Below are 17522 nucleotides of genomic sequence, written 5' to 3'. Positions count from 1 at the left end.
CATACTCCTAGGGAGAACACAATTCAAACCATAATACTCATCAATCCATTTCTTCCTCTTCGTAGCAATTCTAAAGATGTGACTTTCCCCTTTAAATTAGGTCGAGCCGTCTGCCTCGTTCTGTATAAATGAATGTGGATGAAAGTGATGTGTACCACTATAAAACCCGGTTAGAAGGGCTCCTACATAATACTCCTCACTTTTGCTCTTTGCCTTATTGGGTGACTAAACGCACAGGATCTAGCAGAGGACACTGAGGAGTCACTGGAAGATTGCAGCAACACAAGACAGAGAAGCCAGGATCCCAAAGCATCAAGTGAAAGACTGGTTGGCAAAAATCCACCTGAACTGTGATGTGAGTGAAAAACATATGCCTGTTGAATTAAGTAATGATCAATGCTATGCTCTGTTTTTACTCATAGCAGCTTCTGTTATGCCTTTTATTAATAAGTCTGGCTTGTTTCCTTTTGATCTCAGGGCTAAAATATCCCATTTGAAAAACCACCCATTTTTTTCCAGTCTTCTGCTTTGTCAAGTTATAGCATAGCAAGTTTTTACAATAAATAAAGCTCTATAGTAAAAAATTTTTTTCCTTCTCAATTTTCCTAACAGTTAATATTGCAAAAGTTGTTTCGTAATAAATATAGTTTCATTTGCTTGATATACAGCATAAAGGCATTATTGCGGTGTGAAACTCTTGATGCTTATTCACCAATGGGTAATATCATGAATAAGTTAGACTTAGTTTTAAAAATAAGTTTGAAAGATATTGTACTTAATCAAATATATTATAAGTACTATGCCTTGAAAATATGACAATTACAATATTTTAATTTTGATAAAATAAGTAATACACACACACAGCCTATATATTTCTGAGTTTTGTCCCAATATATAATATATTAACTAGCCGGGTGCAGTGGCAGGCACCTGTAGTCCCAGCTACACGGGAGGCTGAGGCAGGAGAATGCGTGAACCTGGGAGGCAGAGCTTGCAGTGAGCCGAGATCGTGTCACTGCACTCCAGTCTGGGTGACAGAGTGAGACTCCATCTCAGGAAAAAAATTAAAATAAAAAATAAAAAATATATATATTAACTTCAAGATTTGCATTTGTAAACTACAATGAGTTAATTCTAGATTACAGAATAAATACATTGGTTAAGTCTGTTGCCAAATAATGAAAAGTGAATGAAAAATAAGGTCAAAAGAAACAATAACAATAAACAGAATCTGGATTTAATAATAGTTTATAAGATACTTGGGAATCTGGTAAAATATTTTTAAGTAGGTCACATTTTTCTTCATGTCATATAACACAAAAACCAGTTGCCATTGTTTAAAGATGTGATTTTACTTTTAAAAATACTTTTGCTTCATATTTTCTTTTTTTTTTTCTTCTTTTTTTTTTTTTTTTTTTTTGAGATGGAGTTTAACTTTTGTTGTCCAGGCTGGAGTGCAGTGGTGCAATCTCAGCTCACTGCAACCTCCACTTTCTGGGTTCAAGTGATTCTCCTTCCTCAGTCTCCCAAGCAGTTGGGATTACAGGCGTACACCACCACGCCAGGCTAATTTAATATTGTTAATAGAGATGAGCTTTCACTATTTTGGACAGGATGGTCTCAAACTCCTGACCTCAGGTGATCCACCCATCTCAGCCTCCCAAAATCCTGGGATTACAGGCATGAGCCACTGTGCCCAGCCTGCTTTGTATTTTCTATCTTCTTATTACTCAGAATGAATGGATTCTTCTGGGTGTGGTAATGAATCTTCTTCCAGTAGCTAAAGCCATCTCATTCCTTATGTATATAAAATATTATCTGTTGTGGATGGCATATATTTTTATTCCAAGATATAAAGTTCCATTACATAGTAATAGAAAAATTTCAACATGGGTATCTTAAGAATTGTATATGGCATCGCGGTTCCAAGATGGCCGAATAGGAACAGTTCCAGTCTACAGCTCCCAGTGTGAGCAACACAGAAGATGGGTGATTTCTGCATTTCCAACTGAGGTATTGGGTTCATCTCACTGGGGCTTGTCAGATAGTGGGTGCAGGACAGTGGGTGCAGCCCACAGAGTGTGAGCTGAAGCAGGGCAAGGAATTGCCTCACCTGGGAAGCTCCAGGGGTCGGGAAATTCCCTTTCCCAGCCAAGGAAAACCCTGACAGATGGCACCTGGAAAATCGGGTCACTCCCATGCTAATACTGTGCTTTTCCAACTGTCTTAGCAAACGGTACACCAGGAGATTATATGATGTGCCTGACTTGGAGGGTCCCGTGCCCACAAAGCCTTGCTCACTGCTAGCACAGCAGTCTGAGATGGAACTGCAAGGTGGCAGCAAGGTTTGGGCAGGGGCACCCACCAGTGCTGAGGCTTACGGAGGTAAACAAAGTGGCCAGGAAGCTCGAACTGGGTGGAGCCCACCGCAGCTCAAAGAGGCCTGCCTGCTTCTGTAGACTCCACCTCTGGGGGTAGGGCATAGCTAATCAAAGGGCAGCAGAAACTTCTGCAGACTTAGATGTCCCTGTCTGACAGCTTTGAAGAGTGTAGTGGTTCTCCCAGCACAGAGTTTGAGATCTGAGAACAGACAGACTGCATCCTCAAGTGGGCCCCCGACCCCCGATTAGCCTAACTGGGAGACACCTCCCAATAGGGGCTGACTGATACCTCATACAGCCGGGTGCCCCTCTGAGTCGAAGCTTCCAGAGGAAGGATCAGGCAGCAAAATTTTCCATTCTGCAATATTTGCTGCTGTGCAGCCTCCACTGGTGATACCCAGCAAACAGTGTCTGGAGTGGACCTCCAGCAAACTCCAACAGACCTGCAGCCGACGGTCCTTATTGTAAGAAGGAAAACTAACAAACAGAAAGGACATCCACACCAAAACCCCATCTGTACGTCACCATCATCAAAGACCAAAGGTAGATAAAACCACAAAGATGGGGAGAAACCAGAACAGAAAAGCTGAAAAATTTTAAAACAGAGTGCCTCTTCTTCTCTAAAGTAACACAGTTCCTTGCCAGCAACAGAACAAAGCTGGATGGAGTATGACTTTGATGAGTTGAGAGAACAAGGCTTCAGACAATCGGTAATAACAAACTTCTCCGAGCTAAAGGAGGATATTCAAACCCTTCGCAAAGAAGCTAAAAACCTTGAAGAAAGATTAGACAAATGGCTAACTAGAATGAACAGTGTAGAGAAGACCTTAAATGACCTGATGGAGCTGAAAACCATGGCATGAGAACTACGTGACGCGTCCACAAGCTTCAGTAGCCGATTCGATTAAGTGGAAGAAAGGGTATCAGTGATTGAAGATCAAATGAATGAAATGAAGCAAGAAGAGAAGTTTAGGAAAAAAAGAGTAAAAAGAAAATAAAAAAACCTTCAAGAAATATGGGACTATATGATAAGGCCAAATCTACATCTGACTGGTGTACCAGAAAGTGATGGGGAGAATGGAACCAAGTTGGAAAACCCTCTGCAGGATATTATCCAGGAGAACTTCCCCCACCTAGCAGGCAGGCCAACATTCAAATTCAGGAAATACAGAGAATTCTACAAAGATACTCCTCGAGAAGAGCAACTCCAAGACGCATAATTGCCAGATTCACCAAAGTTGAAATTAAGGAAAAAATGTTAAGGGCAGCTAGAGAGAAAGATTGGGTTACCCACAAAGGGAAGCCCATCAGACTAACAGCAGATCTCTCGGCAGAAACTCTACAAGCCAGAAGAGAGTGGGGGCCAATATTTAACATTCTTAACGGAAAGAATTTTCAACCCAAAATTTCATATCCAACCAAACTAAGCTTCATAAATGAAGGAGAAATAAAATCCTTTACTGAAAAGCAAATGCTGAGAGATTTTTATCCACCAGCAGGCCTGCCTTACAAGAGCTCCTGAAGGAAGCACTAAACATGGAAAGGAACAACCAGCACCAGACACTGCAAAAACACGCCAAATTGTAAAACCATCGATGCTAGGAAGAAACTGCATCAACTAACAAGCAAAATAACCAGCTAACATCATAATGATAGGATCAGATTCACACATAACAATATTAACCTTAAGTGTAATGGGCTAAATGCTCCAATTAAAAGACACCGACTGGCAAATTGGATAAAGAGTCAAGACCCATCAGTGTGCTGTACACACTATAGGCTCAAAATAAAGGGATGGAGGAAGATCTACCAAGCAAATGGAAAACAAAGAAAAGCAGGGGTTGCAATTCTAGTCTCTGATAAAACAGACTTTAAACCAACAAAGATCAGAAAAGACAAAGAAGCCCATTACATAATGGTAAAGGGATCAACTCCAAAAGAAGAACTAATTATCCTAAATATATATGCACCCAATACAGGAGCACCCAGATTCATAAAGCAAGTCCTCAGAGACCTACAAAGAGACTTAGACTCCCATACAATAATAATGGGAGACTGTCAACATTAGACAGATCAACAAGACAGAAAGTTAACAAGGATATCCAGGAATTGAACTTAGTTCTGCACCAAGCGGACCTAATAGACATATACAGAACTCTCCACCCCAAATCAACAGAATATACATTCTTCTCAGCACCACATTGCACTTATTACAAAACTGACCATATAGCTGGAAGTAAAGCACTCTTCAGCAAATGTAAAAGAACAGAAATTATAACAAACTGTCTCTCAGACCACAGTGCAATCAAACTAGAACTCAGGATTAAGAGACTCACTCATAACCACTCAACTACATGGAAACTGAACAACCTGCTCCTGAATGACTACTGGGTACATCATGAAATGAAGGCAGAAATAAAGATGTCCTTTGAAATGAATGAGAACAAAAACACGACATACCAGAATCTCTGGGACACATTTAAAGCAGTATGCAGAGGGAAATTTATAGCACTAAATGCCCACAAGAGAAAGCTGGAAAGATCTAAAATTGACACCCTAACATCACAGTTAAAAGAACTAGAGAAGCAAGAGCAAACACATTCAAAAGCTAGCAGAAGGCAAGAAATAAGTAAGATCAGAGCAGAACTGAAGGAGATAGAGACGCAAAAAAAACCCCTCAAAATATCAATGAATCCAGGAGTTGGTTTTTTGAAAAGATCAACAAAATTGATAGACCGCTAGCAAGACTAACAAAGAAGAAAAGAGAGAAGAATATTCAAATAGACACAATAAAAAATGATAAAGGGGATATCACCACCGACCCTCCAGAAATACAAACTACCATCAGAGAATACTATAAACACCTCTACACAAATAAACTAGAAAACCTAGAAGAAATGGACACATACACTATCCCAAGACTAAATCAGCAAGAAGTTGAATCCCTGAATAGACCAATAACAGGCTCTGAAATTGAAGCAATAATTAATAGCCTACCAACCAAAAAAAGTCCAGGACCAGATGGATTCACAGCCAAATTCTACCAGAGGTACAAGGTGGAGCTGGTACCATTCCTTCTGAAACTATTCCAATCAACAGAAAAAGACAGAATCCTCCCTAACTCATTTTATGAGGCCCGCATCATCCTGATACCAAAGCCTGGCAGAGACACAACAAAAAAAGAGAATTTTAGACCAATATCCCTGATGAACATCGATGCAAAAATTCTCAGTAAAATACTGGCAAACCAAATCCAGCAGCACATCAAAAAGCTTATCCACCTTTAGATAAGTGGGCTTCATCCCTGGGATGCAAGGTTGGTTCAACATATGCAAATCAATAAACATAATCCATCAAATAAACAGAAACAAAGAGAAAAACCACATGATTATCTCAATAGATGTAGAAAAGGCCTTTGACAAAATTCAACAGCCCTTCATGCTAAAAACTCTCAATAAATTACGCATTGATGAGACATATCTCAAAATAATAAGAGCTATTTATGACAAACCCACAGCCAATATCATACTGAATGGGCAAAAACTGGAAACATTCCCTTTGAAAACTGGCACAGATAGGGATGCCCTCTCTCACCACTCCTTTTCAACATAGTGTTGGAAGTTCTGACCAGGGCAATCAGGCAGGAGAAAAAAATAAAGGGTATTCATTAGGAAAAGAGGAAGTCAAAGTCTCCCTGTTTGCAGATGACATGATTGTATATTTAGAAAACCCCATCGTCTCAGCCCAAAGTCTCCTCAAGCTGATAAGCAACTTCAGCAAAGTCTCAGGATCCAAAATCAATGTGCTAATATCACAAGCATTCCTATACACCAACAACAGACAAACAGAGAGCCAAATCATGAGTGAACTCCCATTCACAATTGCTTCAAAGAGAATAAAATATCTAGGATTCCAACTTACAAGGGATGTGAAGGACCTCTTCAAGGAGAACTATAAAACACTGCTCAGTGAAATAAAAGAGGACACAAACAAATGGAAGAACATTCCATGCTCATGGATAGGAAGAATCAATACCATGAAAATGACCATACTGCCCAAGGTAATTTATAGATTCAATGCCATCCCCATCAAGCTACCAATGACTTTCTTCATAGAACTGGAAAAAACTACTTTAAAGTTCATATGGAACCAAAAAAGAGCCCACATTGCCAAAACAATCCTAAGCCAAAGGAACGAAGCTGGTGGCATCATGCTACCTGACTTCAAACTATACTATAAGGCTACAGTAACCAAAACAGCATGGTACTTGTACCAAAACAGAGATATAGACCAATGGAACAGAACAGAGTCCTCAGAAATAATACCACAAATCTACAACCATCTGATCTTTGGCAAACCTGACAAAAACAAGAAATGGAGAAAGGATTCCCTATTTCATAAATGGTGCTGGGAAATCTGACTAGCCATATGTAGAAAGCTGAAACTGGATCCCTTCCTTCCACCTTATACAAAAATCAATTCAAGATGGATTAAAGATTTAAATGTTAGACCTAAAACCATAAAAACCCTAGAAGAAAATCTAGGCAATACTATTCAGGATATAGGCATGGGCAAGGGCTTCATGTCTAAAACACCAAAAGCAATGGCAACAAAAGCCAAAATTGACAAATGGGATCTAATTAAACTAAAGAGCTTCTGCACAGCAGAAAAAACTACCATCGGAATGAACAGGCAACCTACAGAATGGAAGAAAATTTTTGCAATCTACCCATCTGACAAAGGGCTAATATCCAAAATCTACAAAGAACTTAAACACATTTACAAGAAAAAAATCAAACAACCCCATCAAAAAGTGGGCGAAGGATATGAACAGACACTTCTCAAAAGAAGACATTTATGCAGCCAACAGACACATGAAAAAATGCTCATCACTGGCCATCAGAGAAATGCAAATCAAAACCACAATGAGATACCATCTCACACCAGTTAGAATGGCAATCATTAAAAAGTCAGGAAACAACAGGTGTTGGCAAGAATGTGGAGAAATAGGAACACTTTTACACTGTTGGTGGGACTGTATACTAGTTCAACCATTGTGGAAGACGGTATGGCAAATCCTCAAGGATCTAGAACTAGAAATACCATTTGACCCAGCCATCTCATTACTGGGAATATACCCAAAGGATTATAAATCATGCTTCTATAAAGACACACACACACGTATGTTTATCGTGGCACTATTTACAATAGCAAAGACCTGGAACCAACCCAAATGTCCATCAATGATAGACTGGATTAAGCAAATGTGGCACATAAACACCATGGAATACTATGCAGCCATAAAAAAGGATGAGTTCATGTCCTTTGTAGGGACATGGATGAAGCTGGAAACCATCATTCTGAGCAAACTATCACAAGGACAGAAAACCAAACACCACATGTTCTCACTCATAGGTGGGAATTGAACAATGAGAACACTTGGACACAGGATGAGGAACATCACACACTGGGGCTTGTCGTGGGGTGGGAGGAGGGGGGAGGGATAGCATTAGGAAATATACCTAATGTAAATGACGAGTTAATGGGTGCAGCACACCAACATGGCACATGTATACATATGTAACAAACCTGCACGTTGTGCACATGTGCCCTAGAACTTAAAGTGTAATAATAAAAAATAGAATTGTATATGGCATTAAAGATTAGAGGAAAATTAATCTTCCAAGAAGGGTAACAAAAACATATTTCCTTGTAACATTTTAAAACCAGGCAAGGCAGAACATTACAAAATCAGTTTTAGATGGTTATCTGGCATGTTCAGGGATCTGGGATGTGAACCTGAAGATACTTATTTCAGTCTTCACCAAGTTTTACTGCTTAAGAAAAAGATGAAGAACAATATCTCTTAAAATATTTTTCAATATGAAAGTTTGCCTCTTACAGTAGAGCTAGGATATATAAAACCATTTTCTCATTGCATGGGGGTGAATTTCTGATAATCGTCAATAATATGTGCTTAGACAACACGTTTACTGAATTAGGTATGCCATGTTAGACTATGATTTAAAAATACACCCTGTGAAAAATCCTGTCAGAGATCTGTCCTTGTTTAAACCCGCAATGAATTACCATATCCCAATAGCTAGGCTTTTCTTAGTCAAATTAAGGCAGTTTTATAAATCAAGGCAATCAAGCAGTAACATCAAGGTCTTCCATTGCTTTAAACACTCCAAATGGCCTGGATTGTGTGTATGTGTGTGTGTGTGTGTGTGTGTATGAGAGAGAGAGAGAGAGAATGCAGTCCCCAACTACCACAAATTATGCATTCGAGTTTCCCACATTTGGGGATATTGCAGGGGTCAGCACATCCGGAGTGCAATAGCTAAGCCTCAACCTGGGAAAACCACTTTTGTGATCATGGAATTTCCCCCGCCAGGTAAGTATAGGCCAGGTTTTGGCAGTTGCAATTAACTAGAGTAAATTTTGTTTATTAACTTATAAATAAATTGACGTAAATACTAGAATGATTATCTCAAAGAACTTGTTAGGGTGCAATTCTCAGAATGTGGGGATAAAAATGGTTATTTTATTATTGTAATTGTGAATGATTATTTTTCACTGTAAGGTGTTACTGCCATCAGCCAAGTTCTAGCAGCAGGAAATTACTGTTTGTGGTTTGCACTGTCCAAGGTCTACAATGATGGTTGATTCAGCCAAACAGGGTGATTGTACTTTCTATGCTTTAGACTTTGTAGCTACTGAATACAATGTAAAATACTGGCAAAAAACTCAGTGTATTTGATAGAATTTAAAAAACAGTTAAAGAAGTGACCACTGCTAATAAAATTCTGAAACATCAAAAAATTTGAATTAAAATAATTTTTACATTATTTCAAACATCAATACTCAAGAGGGAACAAAGTTTTACTCTATAAAGATTTTAGTTTATGAAAGCCGAAATAATCTTTTATGAAGTCTTAGTGTTGTCAGCAGAATTACCTAAGCAACTAAGAAAAGCAACACTGTCTCTGGATCTCCACAACAGCCTGAAAACCATAAAGTAGTTGCTTATGAATTTGAGAATCTCTTTTCTTAGTTAAAACTTATTGAACTCTACCACTTGCAAAAATCTTAAATCCAAAGATCTACTCTCTTCAATACCTGTGATTCTTCCGCTTCTCTCAAGTTGTCTCTTCTCTCAACATGCCATTTTTCCTCATGGCCTCGACGTATTCCTTTTCTCTTAGTTCAATTGTCCCTTCTTGGTTCTACTTTTCCCCTCTACCTCTTGTGCTTCTACCATCCTTACCCAAGCAGTTAATTCCCTGCCATAACTGAAAGCAGTCACTGCCCATGTCTAATTTTAGTTCAAAAATGGCCTGGGTTTTGTGCGGAACATTGCTTCACTCTGCAGACTGGTGCTGCATAACAGTTACGGTTTTCATTCTAAGCTGGGCCCTCAGTACTTCTGAGTGTCACTTCTACTTGCTCTTAGTAATGACCTTTCTTATTCTTTATTGAGGCATTGTGGCAGAATATAAAAGCATGGACATTGTTGGCAGACCTTGATTCAAATCCCAGCTTCAGCACTTAATATCTGCATGCTACTTAGCAAGTTATTAACTGATTTAATTCTGTTTCCATATATGTAAAATAGGAATAATAATTCTTGTAGGATTTTCTGTAAGGACTTAATATAAGAAAGGTGATTTTGTAAATAGGTCAATGTTAATGGTTATAGTCATTCTTATGCAGCTTGGTCTGGTCTCTAAAAGTTTACTAAGATTCTTAAATTTTCCACCATATCTCCAAAGCCTAATTATCAACAGACAAGGTTGTCTTTTATTTTTATATCAAGAATACAAGTTATCAAGTGAGTACATTCTCAACTTCTCATCCTCTCCACTTCTATACACACCTATGATGTTACTCATTAGTCCCTTCTCTCCTATTTTAGAGTAACACATATTTCATTTTCTTTTCAAAGACCCCAGAGACAGTATAACACAGTGATTGAGAGAACAGTTTTTGGTGCCCAATTGCCTGGGACTTATTCTTCCCTCTACCACTTGGGCCAGTTGGCCAACCTACCTCCCTGCATCTCAATTTCTCTATATCTAAAATGGATACAATGAATACATGTACCTCATATGGTTCTGAAACAGACTGAATTAAATGGAACATTGAAAACACAAAGAGCCTGATACACATATACACTTCTGTTAGCTATTAGCAATTATTACTACTATGAGCTATTATCGCTTTCTGTCTCATCAGGGTGTCAGTTCGCAAATTCTTGCCTCTGTCCTGAGTCTTTAATCACTTCTCCACTGGCTCCTTCTTAGCCTACTTAAGCATTTGTTAATGGAAACTTTCCCTCACCTGGCTTTGTTGCACTTTTGCCGTATTTCCTTTCATGGCTAAATGTTATGAAAGAGTAGGCTCATTCCAATACTCTGATTGTACTAATTTAACTATTCCTCATTCTTCAATTCAATACATTATGACTTCTATTCACACTGCTCTACTGAAACTACTTTCATTCAGGTCCACTATGATCTCCCAATGGTGAAACCCAGTGGCATATTTCCAGGCAGCATCCCATTTATGGGATGATATTTGACACTATTGCCCATTTAGAACTTCTTGAGATCTTCTATTTAGTGTCTATGATAGTGTTTATTTTTCATTTCATCTGGACATCACTCTTAAGTTTTTTCTGAATCTCCTTTTGTACATACTTTAAATCAAGACAAACATTTGATTACGCAAATTTCTTCCACACAATATTCTGGCAAAATATAGCTTCGAGTGTCTACTGTATATGTCTTCTCCTCTATACACTATAGTGTCTGCATCTCTTGATATTATGAAGAAATTGTTTTACACAGATGGACTTGCCTTAATCTAGGTCATATCCATTTTCAATAAACTTTATTCTTCCAACTTATTTTACAGCAGGCATCTAATAATTGGTCTTTAATCTTCTACTCCCTTAAGCCCATGCTCCACCCTATTTCTGGATTTTTTTTTCTCTTGTAACCTCAATCTAATATTGTCTGTTTTCTATGTGAAAACATCAGATTACATTATATTTATTATAGCGCAAAGCCCACGTGTCTTCTTATATTAATTAGGTCCTATTTAAATTGTTTGAGAAACTCTTACTCATACCCTAAAACTCCGTTTCAATTTTATATTGTCTGTTAAAATTACCTTAATTTCCCAAGATAATGAGCTGTTAGGTTATTTCCTCTCAGATTTTTTTTTTTTTGTTTTTTACTCTTCTCTTATATCCTTTTACAGACTTATGTAATTTATTTATTTACGTATCTGTCTCTTCACTAAACCATCCTTTTAGGATTCTGGTAATCTAATATCTCTAGGATACAACATATATGTGGATATATTTTTCTAAATAACTATTTTCTATAAAAGTAGATAGTGTTTTGGGATGTAGGGGATTTTAATTCTATTTTGCATTTGTTTATTTCCTATTTAATTTTTTTCTGTATTAAATGAGATATTTTATGTAACTTAAAAATATTCTGTGACACAAAATATTTTCGCCATTTTCTACAATATTATAAATCAACCCTCAAAACACAGAAGTGAAATACTCATACAAAGAACTGTCAGGAAATGACTAGATTTATAAGATTTAATGTACTTACTATCTTCTCAAAATTTTTTCAGCCTATAAACATGTTGTGTGGATTTAATCTGATACACTGTGTAGACAACACTGATTCTAGTGATATGATTTACTCTTGAGATGTTTTATTTCCATAGTAGCTACTGAAAAAATCTCACCATTTTCAAAGACCTAGTAGTCATATATATATATATACACACACACACACATATATATACATCTATAATTAAATTTTCATTAAATTATAAAATCTTAAGTTTGCATATAAAATATTAAAACCGAATCAAGGCAAATCAAGATCAACAATAGAAATCCTGTTGAAGTCTCATAAAAGAAACCATAGGTTTAAAAATACGATTTTAAAAAGGTCATTTTACACAGTTGGTGAAGTCAAGGCAAAACTAATTTATGACTCATGGCAAATTCTGAAGAACTCTAAACTGTATATGCATACCTAAACTGTGGGCCAAAAGCATTTAAAACTTTTCTGACATTGGCAAGGGAGGAGGGCAGTAGATTCCAGAAATTTAAACACTTGTAAGACATTATTATTTTCATCATTAAGTTTCTCTCATTATTTTTCTCTACTCCTATGTTTCCTAAGTGGATACATACTAATACATTAAATATTTCACTTCATTTGGATTAAGAACTGCATGCTCATTGAAAGGTCTTTATCAATGACTGAAATTTATATTTCCAAGTTATTATTCTGGTAAGGATATTGGAGTTTTCCACTAATATTTTAAATATGAAGACTTTAAAAAATTTATGTTGCTATCAGGGCATTACTCTATCAATAGCAAAGTGTAATAACGTATCATTTGGTTGTATATAATAGTGAAGAATTAGAAAGAGATTGACAATGTTCACCAAATCATTCCACATTACAAATTTTATTTGAAATGGAGACCCACATTAGTCAATATTAGTATGGTTACTGCACCATTATTAGTGTAACGAAATGGAATGTCACATCCTAAACCACGAAGGTGCTATTGCTGAATACAAATGTCCTTTGATATGGAGGTAACAGTTTATAAGCATGGTAGCATTAGTTATCAGCAAACTGTTTTGCTAGAAGTAACAATTATTATAACTACAAAGTTTATATCTTTTAAAGAAAAAGTTACAATTGCATTTATTGAAAAGACATCTCTTTCAAATTAATGGTATCATCCAACACAATCTTTAACCAAAAATCTTGGAATAACTCTCCTTACATAAGAGCTATGAAATGGAATATTTTGAGGCATGAATAGAAGGGATAAATAAATACATCTGATTTTTTTTAAAGCTTTCTTCATATAGAAAGTACACAGTGCTCTTCACGGTATTCAATTAATTCATATGTTAGCACAGTTAATAGAAAGAGCTTTGCAGTTAAGCTTGTGTTCAAATTCCTGTTTTGTCATTGAGATGTGGTGCAAAGCAGGTTTTCTTGCTTTTAGGACCATGGTTGGCAATTATAAGACACTTCATAAAAAGTAAGAATTATCAATAAAAATTCAAACAACTAATTGTTAGACATTCAACTTACTTTTACATTGCAATTTAAAAAAGAAATTAAAGAGTTAACAATTGAAGTACATTTTTTTCTCCCAAACTTTTTCTGTACTAATAACATAAAGCTATGATGGCCTGAAAACGATATTTAGTGACACAAGGAATGTTCCATTCACAATATTTAACACAGGTAAAATGTTTGTTAGAATCACACATGTGTATGTTAAGGTAAGAAAGGGAAATGCCACAGTTAAGATGCTTAATTCAAGAGTAAAGGCTATTGAGACTGTAAAGTATTTAAAAAGTTTCAAAATAGGGATTGGCCATTTGGCAAAATGAATTCAAAGTCTAATTTTTTAATAAACTAGTTTTGTGAACCTGAACTACTTGGAGTGTCTGTGCTTAACTTCTCTATTTCACCAATAACAGGAGTAGATTAGATCAAGAGGACTTAATCTATTTTTTTGGCAGAAAAAAAGTTATTTTTTATTTTTCTGGAGTTTGAGTTGGTGACAATCAACTTGGATACTGAACAGTAAGAAGACAGAGAAATCCACAGATAATAAAATTCCAAGTCTCTCAAAATGGACCCGATATCAGATTTTGTCAACTGCATCCTTTTTACCTTGGAAATGAATGTGGGTTAGCAGAGAAATTCTATGTTAGGATAACAAGCAAAATGGTGGATCAATTTCTACTGTAAACTCAAAGGCTGAGGACCATTAGACACAATGAAGACCAACATTAAAATAAAGCTTATAAGTTTCATGATCACCAAAATAATTACCTTCAGAATTTATTTTAATATTTAAAATGCTCTTATTGAATGTTATAATTGTGTATTAAAATAAAACATAGCACCTTTATGGAAAGTATATCTAAAGTATTTTTTAGAAAATTAGATTATACAATTCAAAACTGATGAACATGTACTATAATTTTCTTAATTATCTTCTAATATCAAATTTTGCTTAGTATTTTATTAGTATAAAATAGTATTTAGTGAAATATAATTTTGAGTAAAACTGAACTTATTAAATTAATTAGTAGTTAACAGACTTTATAACATATATTTCAGGAATCTTTAATACTCTTTATTGATGGTCAATATGAATCTCACTGCACATAAAACATTTTCCTATTTTATTTTGCTTATACTTTATTATTTTCTTCCAAATTTATAAAAAAATTGAGTGCTAGGTACCATTATATCCATTTTATCTTATTAGTATTACTTATAAAATTACAGATAGGGAGGGTCTCACTATGTTGCCCAGGATGGTCTTGAACTCCTGAACTGAAGTGATCCTCTTGTCTCAACCTCCCAGCATGTAGCTGGGGCTATAGGCACATGACCCCTGCACGTGGCTTAAATCCATTTTATAGTGACGAAACCAGGGCTCAGAAAAGGTAATTATTCAAGATAAATTATTTAGTAAGAGGCAGAGGCAGGATTCTTATACAGGTCTCGCTGACTCCAAAATCTGTGCTTTTAATTATCATGGGACTTCAGCCCTTACTTATGGAATTATTCTACAAATATTTATTGAGTACCTATAATGTTTGGAATAACTTTTTAGGCAGTGGGTCTACAGGAGTGAACAAAATACACCAAAAAACATTGCCCTCCTGGAGTTTGCAAGTGGGGTGTGAAAGAAATGAAACTAAATAAATAAAATATACAGTATTTTAGATTTTGATGGATGCCAAACAGAAACAAGAAAAAGGGGATAGATGGTGTGAAGAGGAATGATTGCAATTATATAGAGTATATTCAGGGAAGACCACTCTGAGAAGATAATACACTTTTTAAACCTGAAGGAGCTGAAGGAAACATGCCATGAGATAGGGGGTAATGATTCAAGGAGAGGACAAAGCATGGGCAAGGCTGTGAGGTGGGAGAATGCCTGGCAAGTTCAAAGCACATTAAGAAGGACAGTATAACTAGAATAGAGTAAATAAGTGGGACTGTAGAAGATGAGGTGAGAAAGGCAAAGGTAGCCAGATTGCATAGGACCTTGTAGCCATTGCGCTTAAATTATCTTTTTGTCTGAGTGAGATGAGGTACTACTGGAGAATCTTGAGAATAATGTCATGATCTAACCTAAATTTTATCAATATTGAGACAGGGTTAAAGGGGAGAAAGAAGTGAGGCAGAAACTACTGAGGAGGTTATTGGCAAAAATTAAGAGGCCTTGGGATACTAAGTATAGAGGAGGTAGTGGGAAGTCATTGGGTTTTGGATGTATTTTGAAGGAAGAGTTAATGGGATTCTCTGTAGATTCAATGTCAGTTAAGAGAAAAAATGTTGTAAAGGATGGCAAGATATTTTGTAAACAACTGAAAGGATGGAATTGCCCTTATTTGAGATGGGTAAGAGGAGGTTTGGAGGGAGGTTAAAGATGAGGAGTTTAGCTTTGGATATAAAAAACCGACATGCCTTTTATACATCCAAGTAGAGATATGATGTGTAATTGGGCCTGGGGTTTAGAGGAGAGGTTCAGAATACAATGGGAGACATCAGTACATAGAAAAGACTGAATGAAAGTACATGAGTGAGGATATAAAAGAGATAAAAGAATTAAACCATCGGTTATTTCAACATTCAGAAGTTGTTGGGAAGATAAAGAGGAAACATCCAGGGAAAATAACATGTGGCTGTAAAGGGAGATCACCCAGGATTGTGGTAAGCTGAAGTCAAAGAATATGTCTACAGGTGGAAGGCATGATCAACTGGGAGTCAAGTAATACAAGAACTGAAAATTGGCTATTGAGTTTACCAGTATGAAGGTCATTGGCAACCTCAAAAAGAACGGTGTCAGTGATGTGGTAGAAGAAAAACTCCAGAGAGTGGCTTCAAGAGAGAATTTGAAGAGACAATATTTTGAGGAGTTTTTACTTCTAAAGAGAATAAGGTATATGGAATGTTTTGAGGTACTAAGAGGAATATTTTTATATGGAAAAAATTCAACATTTGTATGTATTGATGGAAAACCCAAAGAGGTAGAAAAATTGATAATATAGGACAGAAAAATGAGAATTGTTGAATCAATATTCTTGTACTGCAGAGAACAGATGAGATTAGAATGCAAGTGGAGAGGTAGGCCTTTGCTGGGAACAAAGGATAAACAGTTCATGCATTTTAAACAGAGGGAAGACAGAGTAGGTGGAACAAGATCCAAGTATATGGGAAATGTGGTGGTTTGTGGATGTTTTCTTCTGATGTTCTCGATCAGATGTTACATTGAATTACAGTTGTGTACCACATGATTGATAGTGACAGGAAACGGACAAATTCCTAGGCACACAGGGAAGGGTCTCCTGTGAAACCTGGCCTTCAAGCCAAGGACAGTCTAAAGCCTGAAAACCAAATGGCCAGTCCCAGATAGAGTCCGCCACCAGAGTGAGAACTTCTATCCCCATCTTACCCACTCTTTCTCAACTGGTTCCTTCTGAATGATGCCTTTTAACCAGCGAATGGTGCTTTTTCCAAGACCACTCATGGACCAATTAGCACTCACTCCCCCATTCTGTCCCCATAAAAACCCAGGACTCTGACTCACAGATGGCTACCCGCTGTAGCATCCCCTCTCCATGCTGAGAGCTTACTTTCCGTTGCTCAATACAATTCTACTCTTCCTTACTTACTCTCCAGTGTTCGTGTACTTTATTCCTCTTGGTTGCAGGACAAGAACTCAGAACTTGCCAAACTGTGAAAGAACTGTAGCACTCCTGCTTGCCGAGCTGTGGGTGGCAGGAGTAAATGAGCTCTAGCACTCCCTCCCACTTGCCGAACTAAGAGAAAAAAAGCCACAACATAAGAACATTTTGGTCAATAATGGACAGGTATAGGATGGTGGTCCCATAAGACAATAATGGAGCTGAAAAGTTCCTATTGCCTAGGGATGCTGTAGTGTAAAGAATTCCGTTCCTCACGTGTTTGTGGTGATGCTGGTGTAGAGAAAGCTACTGTACTGCCAGTCATATAGCACAAACCATTATGTGTAGTATGTAATACT

The 17522-nt window shown here is 36.8% G+C and overlaps 1 non-coding gene across 1 annotated transcript; it reads right to left on the bottom strand.

The window, feature by feature from the left end:
* Positions 1 to 8622: 8622 nt before the first annotated feature.
* On the bottom strand, positions 8623 to 8786 carry LOC119625566 (U1 spliceosomal RNA). The gene has a single exon (XR_005241756.2). It is a non-coding gene; the product is annotated as a U1 spliceosomal RNA (small nuclear RNA).
* Positions 8787 to 17522: the final 8736 nt, after the last annotated feature.

Source organism: Chlorocebus sabaeus, chromosome 13 (genome assembly GCF_047675955.1).
Source record: "Chlorocebus sabaeus isolate Y175 chromosome 13, mChlSab1.0.hap1, whole genome shotgun sequence".
NCBI classification, from domain to species: Eukaryota; Metazoa; Chordata; class Mammalia; order Primates; family Cercopithecidae; genus Chlorocebus; species Chlorocebus sabaeus.
Note: the sequence above shows the minus strand (reverse complement) of the source record. Positions and strands in the feature narration are given on the sequence as shown.